General features: G+C 36.4%; 1 long non-coding RNA gene across 1 annotated transcript; it reads left to right on the top strand.

Moving 5' to 3' along the window:
* Positions 1 to 10,753: 10,753 nt before the first annotated feature.
* LOC133282836 (uncharacterized) lies at positions 10,754 to 20,313 on the top strand. Its single transcript, XR_009747719.1, has 3 exons — positions 10,754 to 10,878; positions 17,138 to 17,277; positions 20,089 to 20,313. It is a non-coding gene; the product is annotated as an uncharacterized LOC133282836 (long non-coding RNA).
* Positions 20,314 to 20,504: the final 191 nt, after the last annotated feature.

Below are 20,504 nucleotides of genomic sequence, written 5' to 3'. Positions count from 1 at the left end.
TTTTTCACCCTAGGACCATTATTCACCATTGGAATAGTGGAACAGGTTGTCCAGAGGAATTGTAAATCTCCATCATTAGAGTTTTATCAAGACCTGACTGGGTTCAAGTATGGATCAGCTGTGCCTAATCACTGGGCTGACCCTGCTCTCAGCAGAGGTTTGGGCTAGATGAACTACCAAGATCCCTTCTAAACAGGGTTATTCCATGCTTTTAAGATCCTGTGTTCAAGCTTTTGTTGCCTGAATATCCACAATCCTTTTAAGACTCTTTCTTTTCTCTCAAATTATCATGAATTACACCACTTACAGTGTGTATGCACAAGAATGAAAAACAGAATGGAAATTACTGTTATCTATGGAAATAGAATTTTAGATAGGTCTTAGAGGCTATAGCTGAATACCTGAGCCTGTGTTCTGAGAGCATGGGGATCAGTGTCCATGGTACTGGTGCTACTTGCCTGAATTGTACAGGGATGTAAATATTTAGAAAGGAAAACTTATCTGAAGTATGGTCATCTCCGGTTCCACCTACTGTTAGGGAAAGGAAAGAAAGCATTCTGCTTTCTGGCAGAGACTGGCACATGGAGAGTACTGGTTAGACTGTTAATATGTAATCATAAAGACTAGCTTTAGCTTAAGTCTCTGTCTCTGAATTTCCTGATACTTGGACACCTGTAAGGCACTGGTCTCTTTTATCTCATTCTTTGTTTTCTTTAGAGACCAAGCTATATGTGGAATGACACTAAATGCAGGTAAAAATACAATAACACAGATATAAACAGTTTACAGTTAAGTTACAAATTTGGATTGACCCTCCGTGATTATTTAATGGAAATAAAGTGTGCCAGATTAGTGCAACTCAGGCCTCAGAGCTGCAAAAATGATTTTGTAGCTCTCCATGGAAAAAGTATTGATTGTTTTTTGTCCATCTGTTAGACTGACTTCTGATAAAATATAGAGATATTTTCAAGAAATCCAAGAAGAAAAAGCTTGCTGAAGCAAAATATATGAAGATGATGTCACTGAAAACAATGGGTTTCAGAGGTGAAGTAATAATTTTGGCTATCACAGCTAGGAAAGTCTCTGGCTATATACTCAGAAGAGTTAAGGTCAGCAAAGAAAGTTAAATCCTTACTCTTCTGATAAACCCTGATATTTGTGGTGTTCTGTAAATAAAACTTCTGCAGAAGACACATTCAAGACAGTAGTTGATTTTATGACTACATTTTTAATCTATTTGTTCTGTGAACTTTTAAGGAGCAATTCCAATTATTTTCTTTTAAATGAGAAGGGGATCCCATATTTAATTTCCTCCTGTCTGCAGATCAATAATTTGATATTCTTTTTGACACTGGGTAGGGTAGATTTTTTTTTTTTTTTTACGCCTCCCTCTTCATTTTAAGTCAATTCCATCATAATAAAGGAAAATTTAAAAGCATAAAACGGTGCATTTAAAACATAAATGTATGAAAAATATTAACTGGTTAACCCCGTGTTCTCCTTATGTATAGAAGCACTTGTAATAAAGGTGAAATTTAATTGTGTTTTTTTTTTCTCATATTACAAAGTTCAGTTGTGTATCCCAAAACCAAAGTAAGCTACCTGCACTTGTACATATTCGTACTGCACTCATATCTTTAAAAATAGAAAGAATTTAATTAAGTAGTTATTTGTTATGGAAATGCAGATTTGAATTTTATCTTTTGGGGCTCTAGATCCTCTGGGAAATATCCTTACCATTTGGTGATAAATGGGAGAATTGTTGTCTTCTATTAAGACAAATAAGATTTACCCAAGTTATTAAAATTCTCCAAATCTAAAATAAGGCCTAGAAATAATGCAGAAAAGCCTTCTTCTATTTTCAGTCCATAGCATTTTCCTAAACTTTGATGTGAAGCAAAATATTTGCCTGGGGAGGTGGGGGAGAGGCCGGTGCCTAAATATTCTATTATTCTGTTCAAATCTGTTGAACAGTTTGTTTAGGGTCTGAATAATTTATCAATTCTAACCAAAACGCCTCTCTTTCCCCTCTCCCTCCTCCTTCCAGCTACATCCATCTTTTAAATCTCATCATGTTCATGAGTCAGTATTATAAATGTCTTAAGCAGTTTTACACTAATTTTAGTTATTTTGTCCCAGTAATTCCATAGTAAGGGCATAAACTGGATTTTACAGATAAGAACCAGTTTCCCCTTATACAACTCTCAATATCACCAAAAAAAACCCACACCCCAAACCCTGAAACAACTGAGTTCACATCATCAGAGCTGTAGAAGAATTACACTTTTTCCTCTTGTTCTGTCAGTACTTCACAGTACAGATTGCTCTTTGCATCGAGAGTGAATCTTGCTGTGTGAAAAAGGGTGTTGCTCTTTTCAACAACTGAATCATGAGCTTGTGCAAACAGATGATGGCTGGTCTTGGGTAAGCAGGGAGGTATGCTCTGCGATGAGCAGTTCTGGTGGACTGGGTAAGCTGAAAGGATTCTGCATGAAGTGAACCAGCCCTACCACAGCTTCAGCTTTCTGCCCTAATATTTGCCGTAGTCATTGTAGCCAGAAGACTTGTCTTGGGGGTCAGGCAGTAAGCTGAATGGAACTAAAGAAGAAATGCTGGGACAGCCAAGAAAATCCATTGTTTTATGCATAATGCATGGTACAGGTGTCTTTCTTAGCCTTCTATTTCTATCATATATCAAAGGATTAATTTTTTGGCTGCCTCTGGAAATATTTCATTCTGGTAGGTTTGGATGTGCTTTGCATGGTTTGCTTACTTCCCTATCACATTAATGTTTTCAAAATAAGCTTAGATGACATTGTAGAGAATAAATTGCTTGAATTTATCCTGTGTACATAGAAGTATGGTGTACCTTACGTAAGAAATGTTGGCATTGTGATCTCATATTGACATTTCCAGAGATTCAAGTAATCTCCATCCTATACTTGGAAATAGAGGATCCCAAAAGAAATGAAAGTCAGATTACATAACTCAGGGAACTGATGCCCAGGGATCTTTGGTATTCTGCTCATTCCTGATGGGAGGTGAAAATATAGCTAAAAGAAAGCAAGCAAAAAAAAGAAGCTTCACCATCTATTCATTCTTCCCACTTTCATCTCCCAAATTGCTGGAAATATTGAAGCCCTACATCCTGCTGTCAGTCTGAAACTGGTGAAGGTAATTGTTTCCTGAGTCCCATATGTCACTGCTTGACTTTTGGTTATTTAAATCCAAACTATGATGCCATATCTGTGTTGTAATAAAATATCTTTAGCTTCCCTAAACAAAGGGAAACCTGCATGACATGGAAAAAGGGGCGGAACTGGGAATCCAAGGCCAGAACTGAAACACAGTCTTATGAAAAATCTGGGCCATCAAATCTTAATCCTTCTTACTAGATGCATCTGGCTCCATCTTAAAATAAATGAATATGCTCTCTCTGAGGATCTTTTCCAGACCCTCACTCCTTTGATACATAGATGCTTCTTTTAAACTTATTTATGGACAACTCATGTGTACTTGTGGTGTCAACATGTTGAACTTTCACATAGCCTTTTCCCTGACTGCATTCTGTTCTCTGCTATGTTTCTAGGAAACAAATTTATCTTTATTCTATCCTTCTCTCTCCTCCAAAAGTTTTAATTCTTTTGAGAATACTAAGCCAAGAGCATTTTGGTCTCATCTTTCTCTTAATTATTCTAGCTCTTCTGTTTCCTTGCTCCAGTAAAGTTGTACTTATTAGTGATGACAAATGCATGGAGTATTCCAGATAAAGCTTAATCTTTTGAGAATCTCATGTTTTAAAATTCAGCCAGTATGATATGGAATTGATTTTCTCCTTATTTTCAGAGAGATTAAACCAAACATCAGTGGATATTTAGCAAATAAAAGGTCTGCTTTTGCAAACACTGATGCTTAAATTGTCATACATAAAGGTATCCTTTGCTGTCAGTCAAAATAATTTTCACTCCCTAAAACAAGGCATATTTTTAAGTCTTTGCTTGGAATGTTCTTGATTCTGGTATTGGCCATCTTCAGCAAGCTGTATATAAGCAATATAAACAGCTATTAATGCTTTCTAGCCTGAAATGATGGATCTGGATTTCTCTCAAAAACCGTGCATAAAATGCTTCCAATTCTGTTTTGAAGTAGCTTGAGAGGAGAGTCAATCCAGGTATATCAGCTGATAACACAGTCTTAATGGTATGTAAGCTGGAATTTGAATAACATGTTGTATTTTTCTCCTAATTGTTTTATGGGCATAACAGTATAGCTTCAAAATATATATTTTGAATATATAGGTCAGGTCCCTGTTATTTTGCTTGCCTCACAGATATTGTCTGTTGGTTAGTGTCTATCTCAAGAAGGATTTTATAAAAGAAGAGAGAATCTCATACTAGTTAGATGAATGATGGAATTTCTCAATGTAATATCTGTATATATATATATATATAAAACTCTAACCAGAACCCTATGTAACTGTTAAAGCAGAATGGCCTAAAAGAGGCTGATGAGTCTGATCTATGAAAAGCTTAGAATGAGTTAACTCATGACATATAAAAAGGGCAAAATTTAATGGTTTGACAGTGGGCAATTCAATCTGTTCAAAAAGGGATTTGATTCCTGGTTTTAATTATTACTCTTCTTCCTTTCTAGATACCAGTGCCAGGAGAACTCCCAAAGTAGACTGACAAATGGAATGGTAAAAAGGAGGTGTTGGACTTAGAGAAAGTAGCTTTATCAAATGTAGATAAAGTTAAAAAATGTGAAGGGAGCAGTGCCAGTCACACATTGGGAGTTAAGCTAGTCTTTTATCTTTCCTGAGGCAAACCTGATGCAGAACAGTTTGGAAACCAAAGCTGCTCCTGGAAATGATTTAAGAGTCAAATAATTACGTCCTTGGAAACTCAAATGCTGTCTCTTTGCCTAATATGCCAATTGGACATGGCAGCACACAGCATCTTGTACAAGACTTCATTGGAAAACAATATTTTGTCTGTGAATTTTACCTGCTCTGTCTAGATATGCTGATTGTTTCCTTTTCTCTGAGGCATTTTTGACTACTGGTGTTGTAATACAGCAGTCAGTAATACTTATATACCGCATGAACCAAGGGCAGTAGTTGCATTGTAGCAGATGCTCACAAAAACTAGAAAAGCCTGACTGAAGTTTATGCACCTACGTCATTTACTGAGACTTACTAGCTAAGGAAGAATATTTTTATCTGGAATGAAATTTAAGGCCTCTGCATGCCTTATTTATTATCTCCTTGAAGAGCATTGCTGACTTAGAAGGCAAGCCTTCTTTAGAAGGCAAGCTTTTCTGTTAAGCCTTTGATGTTTTTTTGGATCAATAGCTCTTTCAAGAGCTTACTCAAAACCTAGTCAAATACGTCTTAGTTTGGTAACTCACTTTTCACAAATATGGATTTAATTCATATGCAAATGAATTAATATTTTCATGTTTATCTACTTATAATGTATTCTAGCAAAGGGAAAGACTAGCACCTCAGCTTGGATAGGTTAGCAAGCCTCTGCTGGTTCAACCTTTTGTAATGCTGTTGGAGGATATGATCTGTCAACTGCAGATAATCACGAAGAACAGATTGGTGCACACATACAGTGAATGCAGTTTCTCAGAGGAGCATAAGGACAACAGTTTTCACTGGTGAGCATTCTGTTTAGCAAACATCAAGAGAATGCAATATTTATGTAAGGAAATTTCGAAGAATTAGGCAGAAAATTAATTGCTAGTATAGCATCAAAGTCAAGTGATTCATTTTTGTTTCATTTATGTATTTCTGTATGCAGTATGTATTATGCACTGACAAACTATTTAGATTTTCTTGCAATGTAAGATATTAATTGCATACATTATTAATTTTATTTTAATTAATTTGCAATACTCAACTGCTTTTAGAAGATGTTGCCATCCCTACGTTAAAGGAGTATCTGGGGACCATGTTATTTTCCATCATAAAATTCTATTTTGGTGGCTTAACATACCATCCTGTTCACCTTCAGACTTCTTATCATAGTGCCTTCCATGTTGTCCCATCCTAAAAATAAAAATCTTAAAATTCTAATCCAAATTTTATCTGATAGCACTTACAGGTTTTTACCCATGTAATGGGGTGAAGTCACATGAGGAAAAGTGGAAAGCTGCACTCTGTTTCTGCCTTTGTGGTCTGTTTCTGCTTTCCCTGGTTGGTTTTAGGACATGCAGTTCATTGTGTGTTTTTAGATATATATTGGAATAAGTTTGGTTTCCTACCAGTCCTTGTTCAGTACAAGTTAGACCTATGAAAATTATATCAGCCCCCAAAGAACAGGTGTAGCACAGCTACTTTGTTCCATCATAGTGGGAAGTAAATTTACCTAGTCAACTAACTTTGTATCTGCGTTACGAGAGGATTCATTGTTCAGGCAGAGCAGCGTGACTGTAACACATCAGATGGCTGGCAAAGGAGATAATGCAACTGTTTATCAGAAAGGCAAAGAGAGGGAATATACTCTGAGGGTATGTTCTTCTGAGTCTGAAGTTTTAACAGGTTTTGTTATAACTTCTTACAGGCCAACACCCTGCACGATACTGAGCAGGAATGAGTTGAGTGCTTCCCTCCTTAAATCTGCGTCCCGAGGCAGTCTCATTAACACTTGATTTCAACTGTTACTTGATCTCTTTTTATAGGATAGTTCACAAATTATAAGATTAATTTTTCATGTCTGAAATATTTACCACAAAACAAAAAATCAGGGAAAGAGAAATTTAGCTGATCAGTGAAAAAGACATATCAGCCCGCAGGAGCACAGTCTGACACTTTGGTTCTTCAAATAAACAGGAGCAAAAGCTCTGTGATAGCCAAGCATGAGGTTCCTTTCCCAGGAATGAAAGAACAAAGTAACCCAGACCTTCCTTATTTCCTTTACTTGAATACTAATCTTTCTTTAATATCCAGAAGTCCACATGTGGAATGTTAATATTCTGTTTGGAAATGGTTATTCTGGTGTACGTGTGATACTACATTTTTTTTGAAGATACTAACTTTGAAAAACAGGACTTAGTGAAAGTTTAGATGCTTTGCAGGGTGTGTGCTGAGTAAATGGTTAATTTTGCTTCTACTAAATTGAAGGGTCAGCAAAAAGTTTAGGAAAGGGTTCTGTGTCAGCGATGCTCACAGGCCACAGTCTGCTCCCTGTCTTGTCTGTTACACATAAAATGGGATTTGGTTGTGGCACATTACAGGAAGACAGAACACCTTGTTGGGCTGGATCCGCCACTTGAGGAAAGGAATGTTGTTACTGCTGAAGTTGTCTTCAAGTGAGGGTTGGGTTGTTTTTTTTCTTTGACATAGCCTAAGATGAGACAAGATTCTTTTACTCCTAGAAACTGGAGCGAACACCAGGGCCTGCCTTACTCTGTGTGTTTGTGTGATGCTCAGCTTTGAACAAAAAAAGCTCAGCTTCTTCCTTCCTTTTATGATTTGTTTTGTCCTTGCTCATTAGAATACATTGATATGTAAATGAGCACTTTTCAATATCTACATTATTGTATCAGAAGCCAGATGTGTTATGAAGTGTTTTGCTTTCTTCTGCAGTCTCTACCTTCATTAATTCTCATCTATAGTACTACCTCCCTAAAATCTCTCTTAAAACAGTTGTATCAGTGGTGCTTTCAAATGTTACTTGATGTCTTGCTAGAGAACTATTAGAAAATGACAAGATTAATTTTTCACATCTAAAATCTGTTGTCCTTAGTCACAGACTTCTCTCTGCTGCTCCTCTGTCTGGAATGATAAAGTTTTTTCCATCAAGACTCTGTAGAAATCCTTCTCTGTTGGAGTTTTATTCCTTCTTGAAAAACTGGTTCTGCCAAGCTACTTTACCAAGATAGTCATGGTGGAAATAGTAGTTCTAGTCTACTTCAGCCTTCCCTGGAAGCCTTCTTTTGAACATTAGACAGATCAGAACATTGTCAGAATATTCAATTTTATGGAACTTTAAAGCCTGTATTAGTTATTATGGTAAGGTGATGTGATGTGTTAAGTTGATCCAGTTTCAATTTCATTCAGTTATTTTGTTTGCTATGAACCATTAAGAGGATTTTAACTTCAGGCTAACCTGTGCTCAGCAAATAAATTCTAAAAGTAATACAGCTAAAATGTATTAATTAAGGAAATAATGTCATCAATCAATCATTCCTTTATAAGGCAAAGTAACAAATACTACTAGCTCTAGTAGAATATTCAGACACAAAGTCTACAATACTGGTGGCATTTGTTACTTTTCTTTGTTTTTTTCTTGCATGTCAAATATGTGTTTACTAGTATTCCTTTTTGAGTACCTCAATTTGTATTGGTTAGACTAGTCTGCTACTTTTGTCTTACAGCTACATTGTATGCAGGCATGTTTTTTTTAGGTGATTTTGTGCTTAAATCAGATCTGGTGCCTAATGCCTTTATGATCGCTTTTGGGGATCTTTTTTTCAGCAGCAGCAGTCATTCTGTAGTACTGGTGCTGGTATTTAGCAAAGAGATAGGAGCAGTATTTCCTCTGAACGCATAAAAGCGCCTGTCCTCTAAGTAGACTCTAATACTAAATTCTCTAACTAAATCTAACTAGTTTCTCTGACAGAGATCTAAATGTGGTCCATTAATTTACATCTTGAAATACATTAATGCATGTCTGTTCGCCTAAGTTTCAATATTGGGTTTGGGGGTTTTATTGAGGGGGGATTGGTTTTTATTCCATGTAATTAAAAAATTATACTACTTAATTTTCAACAGCATTCCATGAAATATTACTGCTGCGAGAACAATACTGCACTCCTTCAAAACAGTGATGTGTATAAAGCAGCTTTATTTCCTTCAGTGGAATTAATTAAGTTCTTAATTATACATGTGTTCAAGGGCTTGACGCGAAGAGGGCACAAGTCATACTGGCATTGTAGAATCTTGAATGAAGGGTTTTCGTTTGTTTCAGTCTTTTTTTCTCCTGAAGTTTTCTGTGAGAACTGGCAATGATTTCTGATGGATGTGGATGTACATCCCTTACCATGACCACAGTTGCTAAGAACAGATTATAGTGATTATTCAGGATTATAGACTGAAGTGGTAACATGAATAGAAATTCACATCACATGTCTGACATTTAGGAAGTGGTGCAGATCATTAGGAAGTACATCCAGATCACAAAACCCACCATTTACCACACAGACAGTGTAGTTCCTGGTGCTGCACAGGGAACTGACAGTGTCATCCATAGTTAAGCTTTACCAACACTTCCAGTTGCCAGGCCCTTTTCATTTGCTTTATTGTAGTTCAGTCCTAAAGCTGATATTTTTAACTTGAGATGAGTTGCCTGAAGCTGACATTTTGGGGGAGTTTAAGATGAAACATTTCAGCCCTACCTGAGAGCAATGCTGGCATAAAACTGACTCTTTTTTCCTAAAATAAAGTTGTTCTGGCCGTTCTATTTGCATCAGCCCCACATTTAGGAACAAAGATTAAAAATGAATTAAAAGCCTCTGAAAAGTCTGCTCAGCATCCTTTGACATGGGTTGCTGAAAGCTGTTTCCTTGAATGAGTCTGCATGGTGCTTCAGTGGTACAGCAAGAAAATTGAGAAGCTAGTGAGGACTCTTCTCTAAAACTGCAGGAATGGATCCTTAGTTCACGCAGGCCTGATCCTTCATTTGTGCTTTTTGGGGTCAGATTCATTTTCATAGAGCCAGTGTCGTGACACACTAGCAGGCTGTGAGTGAGTGACTTCACTTCCACAACAAAAATCTGGAAATCGGAGAATAATAATGTTTACTACTTAATTAATTCTGTAGAACAATTGTCTTGATGAACCAGCAAATGCGAGTTAGCATTTTCTGCCTTTACATCATTTTAAGTCATACAGAGTGTAGATATATTTTTTCATGTTTATTCCTTTACATAAATACCACATTACTTCCTACAAGTAGTATTCCAACTTGTAATGCAATTCATCCAATATGATGGTAATAACTGTCATGCACAGAAGCTTGTCTTCAGCTGAGACAGCTATTGCTTTGCCATAAAAAGAACCCTCTCGTTGTTTTTCTTGTCATTTTTTTTTAATGTGAAGTATGTCATTGAGGTCTGTCCAAGAGAAAAGCAGAGCTGTTGCCTTAGAATTGGAAAAAGGGCTGTTCAGCAGTTTTTACATCTTTGAAAAAATCAAAGATGTAAAAAGACAGTAAAAATCAAAAAATGGTAAAAATCAAAGATGGTCTAGAGAACTTAGCAGGCAATTAAGACACAGGCAGCAAATCTGCTGTAAAGTGCTTCAAAAGGTATTTCCAACAACCATGGCATAAATAAGCTACAGTGAGGATTTTACTTAGAAATAAAGATTGAGGTTTTTGTTTTTTCAGAGGGTCTTTTTTTTTTTTTTTTATATTTGGGTGGTTTTTTTTTGGGGGGGGGGTGGTGGTGTTTCTTTTTGGGTTTTTTTTGCAATGGCATTTGGACAAAGATTGTAACATTTGTCTGTTTGATTCTGTCTGATCTTGCTTCCCCTAGGAGAAAGAGCTTGAGAGAGATGCGAAATTCTGATTGGAAATTTATTGCGCACTCTGTGAAAGAAGGTACTGCACAAGCTAAGAGGAGGACAAAAGGGGAGGACAAAAGGCTTTTTTCTTGATCCTGACCTTGAGTAGTCTTTTGTACAAGAATGTGGGAGTATGTGTTTTTTTTTCCTTTTATTTTCCTTCTCTTTTTTTAAGGCTGGAAAGTGAGAACATTTGCACGCTGACCTGAACAAATGTGTAGAAAATGCCTTGCGTTGAGAGGTATTACGGATAAGTTTGGTTTGTGAAATGTCAGTGTGGGTGGATGTGAGATGATTGAAAGGAGGTATGTCATGAATTCTTTATAAAGATAAACTTGCCCCAAACTCCACAACATTTGGGCGAGTTGTTCATAGATGGTATGAATAATTATCCTTGGAATTGGTGTCTGTGGTATGTCCTAGTATCATAGTTCTGCAAGCTCAAGAGAGAGATGAATGCCCAATTTGTCTTGGAGAGCCATTTCTTTGTGAAATATTGGTGTGCTGTTGAACTTTGGAGTTCCGTCATTCCTGCAGGTGATTCTTGGTTTAACAGAAAGGAAATATTACTATATTTATGGACTTAAATTATATTTGAAATGTTATTTTAACAGAGATTCAACCATAGTGGAATGTCAGAAGTAGGAAAATGAAGGGATCTGCATTTCTAAGACTACTGTCAAGAAAGCAGAAAGATTCTGCACAAGGAAAAACCTCCCACTAAACAGGTGTGAGAAATACATGGTCTGTCCTTTCAGGCACATTGAAAGCACTGCCCAAATTAACTGAGAGAGTTGAGCTGACTTCCATCTGTCTTGTGCTATATACCCTCTGCTCAGTGTGAGTTTTCAGCATTGGTGAACCAATGTGTATCTCTCTCTGGAGTTCTGTGTAGCCCTAAAAGCCAGCAGAACATAAGCATTTATGGACATTCCAGGGGACAAACATGGAGAAATAATGATGACCCTGGTGGTTCTATAATGTGAAAATGAGCACAGGGGAAAGAGATGCTGTGGAGATGAGGAATGGAAGTCTGCTGGGAAACCTGCTGGAGGACTGTGCAGTGCTTATGAGGAGAGTGTTTCACTGTACAGGGAGGAGGAAGCCAAACCTAGCACAGTCCCATCCAAGCTGCTGTTCAGGAGCGGACCCTGAAACGAGTCCTTATCTCTGCTTTAGCCTAGGATAACTAACTCAAACAACCCAAAAGAGAAACGAGGAACAAGCTGAAAATTAAGAGGAGAGGATACTTCATACTGAACATATATTAAAATCAGGTTCAGGAAAACCTGAATTTTGTACCAGTATAATATTCCAGAGGAAGTTTAAAATGGCATCTGGGAGCAGTATCTGTGATAGTGAGTTAATTTTCAGTTATCATGATGTATTGCATATTTTTGTCAGCTCGGCATCACTATGGAAATATGACTTTCAGAAGGAACCAAAAATACTTGCTCTTTTAGTGAGTAACAATTTGAAACATAACTATATATAGGACAAACATCTCCTTTAAAAAAGTCTTAGGAGATAGTATATGCCAGAAAGGAGATCAGAGTTAATTTCCAATTCACTAGCTATGGGATCAGTTAAGGACCTGAGTTAAAAACATGGTTTTAACAGTTACCAGATTGTTTTATTTTCAAAGATAGAGTATGCTAGTGTAAGGTATAACACTATATATTAAGAAGGTAGTTATGCTTCAGCATGATAGAGATCAGTGACTTAAGGAGCTGTTAGGAGGAATAAATATGTTTGTGGATATTGTATAGGCCTCAGGGTTCAGCATTTTAGTACTGGTTGGCTGAGTCCTCCAGGTTTCTATAGAAACCTTTTGTATGAGACTTTAAATAGAGGCTCTGCATGTACCCAGAAAGTAAGAATTCTCTGGTGTTTTTGGTTACAAGCTGCTTCTTTTGCCCAAAAGTCAAGTCTGATAATACTGAAAAGATCAGAGATGCACTGGAAGGAAACATGCTATACAGATAAGAAACATCTGTATTATTTAGATCTTTTTGTGATCTTACAGTTTAGCTTATGCTTTATATAAACAAGCTGTCTGATGCATATACTGCTCCCAAAAGTTTCTTAGAGCATGGACATTAGCTATGTTGTCTTTTTTAGAAAGCAGAACCATTTCTTATGCTTCTGAATGTTCCTGAGTAAATGTCTCCTATAAAAAAAAAAAAATCATTATTGGTAGAATTATGCTTAGAGACCATGAAGCAAATTATGCCATCACCTGGGAGGATAAGACACACAGTGAAGATGGATGCTTGTGCCTGCTCATCTATCTCTTGCCAAAAAACTGGTGTGTCTGTTCAGAGTTCTATTTTGTATAGCAATTTGCCCAGAAGAATGTAACTGTGCTAACAAGCAACCTGCCCAAATCTGCTCATTCTAAAAAAATTAAATAAATGATAATACTGAACCATGGTTCTTTGATCCCAGACAGTTTTCCTTCTTTAAGTCTTTCCACCTAAGTAAGTTCAGTCCTCTTCAATTCAACAAAATATTTCATCTCAGAAATAGCTAACTGTCTTCCACAATTCTGTTCCTGGGATGTGTTTTGCTTGGATGGTCCATTTTCCAAGCAGCAGCTGAGGACAGTTTTTTTCCTCTTGATATGCTAGCTTTGCTAAAAAGTAAGTTCAGGTTTTTTAATTCCCCTTCCTGCCCCCCCCCCCCCCCAACACTTTGAAGTTTTGCTTTAGAAAAAGACAAAAGACCCAAACTTCTGTGCTCTAATGGCTACTTTACATTTTCATTGTTTTCAGAAAAAAAAAAATGCATCCAAGCTTCTGTTGAGAAACAGTCAGGACAGCCAAAGAGACAGTGAAAAGTGATTAGTTGTGGTTCACTAACTCTACACTAGCTTTTGGCTGCACAACCATGTCTTCTAGAAATTTGTTTTGAAAGGACTAGTTCTTTATTATCTAAACTGTTCATTTACCTGTTATTTTGTATAAATTGTGAAATCATATTTCTGTTTTTTTTTCCCTGGGGTAAATCCTGTGTCTATTTGAGTGGTGGGTAAAATGCATAATAACTGGACTGGGATTTAAAAGGAATTCATCCTATAGATGTCTTGTAAAGTTAACCCAGGCTCTTCAGTCACTTTGGTTTCGTTCTTTCAGAAAACCCAACTTGTTCCAACAGGCGATTTACATTTTCATGCTTGGGAAGTCTTTAGGGGTTGAGTATGAAGAGTGGATGTTGGACTTGGAGCTGAGAACTTCATGTACTACTGCAAGGTAAGACTTGATGTAAGGAAAACTTCTGTTTTCAACACTGCAGTTGAATTGTCAGTGAAACTGGCCAAAATAAAATTGGTCTCTTTCTAGAGAAGGACATGTCAGTTATTTACTACAACTCCATAGCTCATTTAAATAGAATAGAGTGGAATAGCTCCAGTTGGAAGGGGCCTTCAACAGTCATCTAGTCCAACTGCTGGCAGTGGTGAATAGGTAAATCTCTAGGGTTTTTTTGAAAGAAATTGACTATGATTCCTTATGAATGTAGTAACAGTAGGGAAAAATCATTAAAATCTGCCTATTGATAAAAACCCATATTCAAACCCAGCACAACTAATGTCAAGAAAACTCTGTTTGTGTACCAGCTGAGCCCTCTAGAGCAAATCTGCAACTACATGTAAACTCTGATCAGTTAATAAGAAGAAGTATATTTACATAACTCACGATTCTTTACAGATGTAAAATCACGATGACCATAGAAGAGAGGGGTCTATCACAGGAGTGCTTCCATAGGCCATGGAATTACAATTCATGATTCTGTAGACAAGGTTTAAAATAGAAGCACTAAATAATGGAAAGATTACCACTTAATTACCATGTGTATTAAAGGGGAAAACCAAAAAGAATATAATTTTTTCTTTCATGAGGTTTTTATTTTTATTTTTCCTGTTTGTTAAAAAAATCCCGAGTCAAAATATTTTATCATTGTATATTGAAACCCATTATAAAACATTTTGGAAACTTTAACATTTTCAAATACCAATTACTTTTGATGCATGACTTTGCATGCTTCTTAGCTCAAAGATCCACATGTATGTGGATTTCAAACTTTGCCTGCTTATCTCTTGCTTATTTAAAGACAAGATTGTATCTTGTTAAAATACAGATAAACTGGTTGTAGATGAAAGGACCATGACAGTGTCAAAGACAGGTGCGAGTTAATTTGGATGAAAGTTCAACAGCATGTTGTGAGATAGAAGAGTAATAGCACAGTGTTGAATTATACTAGGTAATTTGTATGCCATCTTACATTCACAGTGGTTTTCAGCTCTATGGTTTAGATGGCTGTATCACTTATATGACTGTACTTTGTTTTTCAGATGCATCTCAGTAAGATTAATAAGGCATTTGCCAAATTTCTCATATATTGTTTAATGAGACTTTCTCTTGTTCTTTGCGTAAGTTGAACACTGATCAAGTAGAAGAACGTGTGTTTGAACTAGAAAGCCTGAAATGCTGAAATCCCACAAAGATGCATTAACCCTGAGCACCTCAAATAGGGTATGAATGGCCCAGATTTTATGAAAGGAGTTGAGCATGTTTCATAAGAAAGCCTGGGTCAACAGTTCTGATCATGGTTCTCATAGCTTCTCAGCTAGCATAATAATCACTTCCCAGAAAACCAAGTTTCCTTTGGTTAAGTCCCATCAGGTATATTTTAGATTAATCCATTGAATTAAGTTCAATATTCAGAAAGAAAACCTTAACAGCTCCTCTGGATTTAGTTAATATGGGGGAGATGATGGGGTTTAGTTTACATGTTCTTATTCAACACTAGAAGTTTTGTATATGTAAAGGCTTAGAATTTTTGAAAATTACATATAGGAAGTGAAAATCTCAGTAATTTATGTCCTGCTTGACCTTCAGGATGCATCTTTGCAGTGCCTGGCAAAAGTGGCAAGCTTGGAAACAGCATTTGCCAGCTCTAAAACCAGTGTTTGTCAATGAGGGAGAAGAACATGTGATTTTGATAAGAAGGTCTACAGTCCAGTCCCCCCCAAGGAGTTCTAAGAATCTGTCTGTCATTCACAGTTCCTTACTAGAAAGTGTTATATTCCCAGTGAACTATAATTGAGTTATGAAGCAGTTCTTTGCAGAATCGGAGCACATCATATGAGAGCTAGACAATCACAAGACTTCCAGACATGTCAAACATCAGCCTGTCAGCCAGGGCTTCACAAATAAGAAATCTTATGTCTTGAAGGAGATTTTTCATTACTGTTCTCTCCACCTAGAGTCAAATTCCAGGATGTTTCCTGCATCTTTTATGACATAGGTCAACTTTCTGTATTCACTAGAGACAGTAGATTGGATGACTCAAATCATCATGTATTCCTCCTAAAAATGGCATTGATAGTTCACCTAAGGACAATATGAACCAAAGGTTTCAAGTGAGTTGTCTTTGCAGTGCTGACATTTTTCCTTTTGCTGTAGAATTTCTTTCAATATTGTTTTTTTCAGTCTTTATTATGAATTATTTTTTTAAACTTACTGCCTATTTGCTACCTACTGACTTGGCATCTCTTGAGGTGATTCAGAATAGTGTTTGTGCTAGATTTAGTGCTGATTGCCTCATGGTATGAAATACTGAGCAATTCATAGAAAGCATAATTTTATCACTGTGACCTTAATAACTTTGACCACCAGGGAAAAGAAGTACATGAATGAAAGCAATTATCAAACTAATTTTTCAGTAGATCATTTTGTTGACTGTATCTTATTAGCATTTACTTTTTAAAAAAGGCAAAAGAAGTTTCTTTCAAAACATTCTTAAAATTCTGTTATAAACTTCTTTATTAGCAGTACTTTCTGGTTATATAATTATTTTTCAAAAGGGATGCAATCTATTCATCTTTCTAGTGATTCATAATGCCAAACCATACCAAAAAGCTGAAAACTCAACTACATATCTGGTAAGCATCAGCAGGATTATGTTGCAAACATTCAGGTGTTGCACATGTATGGCCAGTGGCAAATTTCATGATGTAAACAGCAGAATAATGCAACAGTTTAGATCAAAGAGTCACAAAAATATATAAAATGCATAATAACTTCAATTAATGAGATCTCAGGAAAACTATGTATTATTTAAAAATTGCATAACCAGCTGGGCTATAATGAGCCATGCCTTTAATCAAATTAATGAGGCTACAGTTCAACACTGCTCATGACTCAGAATAAAGTCTTTCCCTGCAGCACAACTTCCTAACAGCCCTTCATGCATCATTCATTAAGCACAGGCCTGAACTACTATGTAAGGCATAAGGACATACAGGACAAGAGATTTTGAATACTTTAGCCATATGCAGCTTTGGAAATCCCAGCTTTGTTTCAAGCCCTTTAAAAAAAGTTACTTAGAATACTTGTTGTAAATCAACTCTATATATTCACCCAGCCTATGAAAATAGAGGGCTGCTTCACCAACTTTGTTTCTATGAACTATTAATCTGGTCACACAGTGAAATACTCTGAATATTCATTTGAAACATGACAATTTTGAAAATATTAATGTACAACTTTTTTTTTTAAAAAGTTCAATATTGACAAAAAACTAGGAAGACCGTCAGCAATCTAAGACAGCACCTACCCCTAGAAGACACACCTTTGTGAAGCCTGCATGAAATAAACAACAGCGATATCATCATCAGTAAGGAGAAAGCTTCTCCTGAAAAGGTTTGCAGAAGGAAGTAAATGATTCATGTTGAATTCAGATTTAATTCTTTTTGTGCTACCTTGTGGTTTCTCCTGCTTCTTATAAGTAATTACTAAAGTAATCGTAATCACCTCTACCACATGGCTAGACTTCCAGAGGGCACAATTCTAGTGGGGCAGGCTCCTAGTAGGAGGTAGAAAAGCTGAGCATGTGTCTTTGAAAGATCTCTCAGAACTATCGCCAGAGTGCTGAAAACTAAGCTAGTTAGTGTTAGTGCTTCTCCAATAAACAGGCTGGTGTTAGATTGTGAATAACCAGTATTTCATATAAAATTATCCTGGATCAAAAAGTGCCAATGAGCTTTGAATCTAGACCCATATTTACATCATTAAGCAAGTCACAGACAATGTCATGTGTTTGGTTTGTGCAACCTTTGTTTCATTTGCCAACCTAAATAGCTGTTTCTCTTCAAACTTAGCAAGACAACTTTGAAAATATCACTATGTTAACAGGTACTCCAACAATCTAGAGTTCACATTGTGCCTGACACTTGATGTACTGCCTCCAAAAGGCAGCATTCATGGGGATGGTAAGTAGCATTTACAACTTTGCAACATTATTCCCGAAAGTACTGTCTGACTCACGTTCATTTGAAAGAGTTTTCAGCTCTAGGGAAAATTACAGCATGTACTCTATTGTCGTAAAGGACTTTGCTAACAATGTCAGTGTGCAGTCAAAGACACTTGTGTTTCTTAGAGAATATTACAGAAATCCGACATTTTCTATACCAGAAGATTGAAAATTGTGTATGTGACATTTACACAGACCTCTAACACACCATGGTCTTCACAAGTATGCAGGTATGAAAAATGGCACAATTTATAAGAAGAAACAAGTAGATTTTTAAGGTGGTATAAAACATATGTTCCTGTTCATCATCTGCAAGCACAAACGCAGGCTGAGAGGAGAATGAGCTAGGAGCAGCCCTGGGGAAAAGGACTTAGGGTATTGTTAAACAGAAGTTCAACATGGCAGGGGGCTGGAACTGGGTGAGCTTTAAGATCCCTTCCAACCCAAATCATTCAATGATCTGAGCATGAAATTTTATACTCTGATTTTTAATAGCATTGCAATGATATTAAAGTGATATTTATTTTTAATGTTTGGCATGTTGTTTTTTTTTCTTAAACTAGTGAAAACTTACAATATTTGAATGTGTCAGGTTACACTTGTAGTATATAGATATTTCTTGAAGTATATAGATATTTCTTAAATGGGAAGGGAATACTCTTCACAGTGCCACAATGCCAATTTGTAATTCTGTTGGTGGTTTTGTGTTGGTTGACTAGTTTTCTTTTTGCTCTGGCAAAATACTTTCATTTTAGATATGTTCTGAACTTCAAATTACAAGTGTAGGAATCAGTCTTTCATTTCATTTCCATGTAATTGTACATTATACATTACCATGTAATCGTAAATTTATTTATTTATAAAAACAAACAAACTCAACAAATCCCTAAATTTTCTCCATTTCAGTAATATTTGTCTGTTCAATGTTGTTATTTGTCCCCTGGAACCCAAGATAACAGAATTCAAGAGCAACAAAACATTAGACTGAATTATTCTGCATCCATACCTTGTTACATGATTTTTCTTTTCCCAGCAAGTGAACAGGTATCTTTCTTGATATGGAAATGCTGTTAAGTATTTGTGCCTTTCTCCCTTCAACAACTGCAAATGCGACAAGCCATCTTATTCTTTAGGGATTTGGAGAAATAAACATGGCAGATCATGATGCTTGTCACACTGCAAGCAGCAGTGCTGTGTTCTGACTTGTAGTTCACTGCGCATCTGACTAAATGTTTTCACTGGGTTATTTTATAAAGTGTCTTAGCAGGCCAGCATCTTGAAGCTTCCTTGAATTTTACAGAACATAGCATGCATTTCGATGTACCGATCCTAATTCCACGGGAAGTCCACGGAGAGAGTTAGCTTGAGGAAAAGTAAGACAGTAATAGTAACAATTCTTTCATCTCATTCAGTGAATAAACTGAAATTTGTGGTTAAAATGACAAAGGAATGTACTATACTTTCACAGGTCAGTTTCTACTGATGTCATTGAAACAACAGTAGTTTCCTCCATGGAAAAAGTACAGGAGTTCCCCCTCTGTTACACGTAATAGATTCTCCCGTGTTTGGCATCTGGATACCTTTATTCTTGGCTAGCAAGATTTTTTTCTGTATGCATGTTAGAAGGGATTACCTCTGTTTTATCTCACAGTCATTTTACTTGTCTCTCTGTCAGTGTCACCTTCAGGAAGGTAACAATTACTCTCTAATCCCAAATTCTAATTGTACACTGTAATGATCGTAGATGGATAATGACAGCTGAACAGGGAACCGTGTGCAACTTGAAGGAAACAACCTTTTGACGTGATAAATTACTCTTCTGTTGTGAGGAAAATAAATCAGTCATTCCGTATTTAATGTAGAATTTCTGAGAACTCAGTTCTCCCTTTTTTTATGGCAAAGAAGGGAAGTCCTCTGAAATTTTCAGCCTGTTCTTAGGGTTTTATATTTCTGAATGAAAAAAAATAATCTGTGTCAGGCACTGCCTGTCACAGCACTGTGCTGTGTGGTGTAGTTACGGAGTTGTGGCTTCTTTTTTTTCTTAAATAATATAAAATACATGGTGATGTTCTGCATTTTATTATGAATAATCTTTTCTGAATGGAATTTCATCCTAATTCAAGCGCCACTAAAATAAAGGTTAGCTTCTCTGACTGTATATAACTTTAGTGGAAAAGCTTTTATAAATTATTGTTTCACAGGCCCTGGAGAATGCTGCTGTGGATGGCAACGAGTGTGACTCATCTGGCTATAGAGCTGGAAGTGTAATATTAAAGAAAATAAATAACAAGACTGAAAAGAGCATTAAATGAGGAAATGAGGCATGAATGCGTGAGACAGAGGTTATTCTACTACATGCAAGTAGATACCACCTAATTACTTGGGAAGTAGCAGTTAGTAAGTACAAGATCATGAATGAATTAGAAACAATCCAGGATGCGCCCAAATTCTCCAATCTAGTAGTTTCACTTCCAGCAACAGGTGGCTGCTGGTCTGCAGGACATGGGGGGAATAGTTTGAAAATCCCAGACTTGGAAGGAAATTCATTGTGATTGTTGAATGAGTGATTTGTAGTTCTTCTATATTTATTATTATAATGAGGATTTTGCATTGCCCA

This window comes from Pezoporus flaviventris, unplaced genomic scaffold (genome assembly GCF_033815535.1).
Source record: "Pezoporus flaviventris isolate CSIRO_AGI_PZ_B2104156 unplaced genomic scaffold, CSIRO_AGI_Pfla_v1 ptg000143l, whole genome shotgun sequence".
In the NCBI taxonomy this organism is placed as follows: domain Eukaryota; kingdom Metazoa; phylum Chordata; class Aves; order Psittaciformes; family Psittacidae; genus Pezoporus; species Pezoporus flaviventris.
The sequence above is the reverse complement of the archived record's forward strand: the minus strand, read 5'-3'. Positions and strand labels throughout refer to the sequence as shown.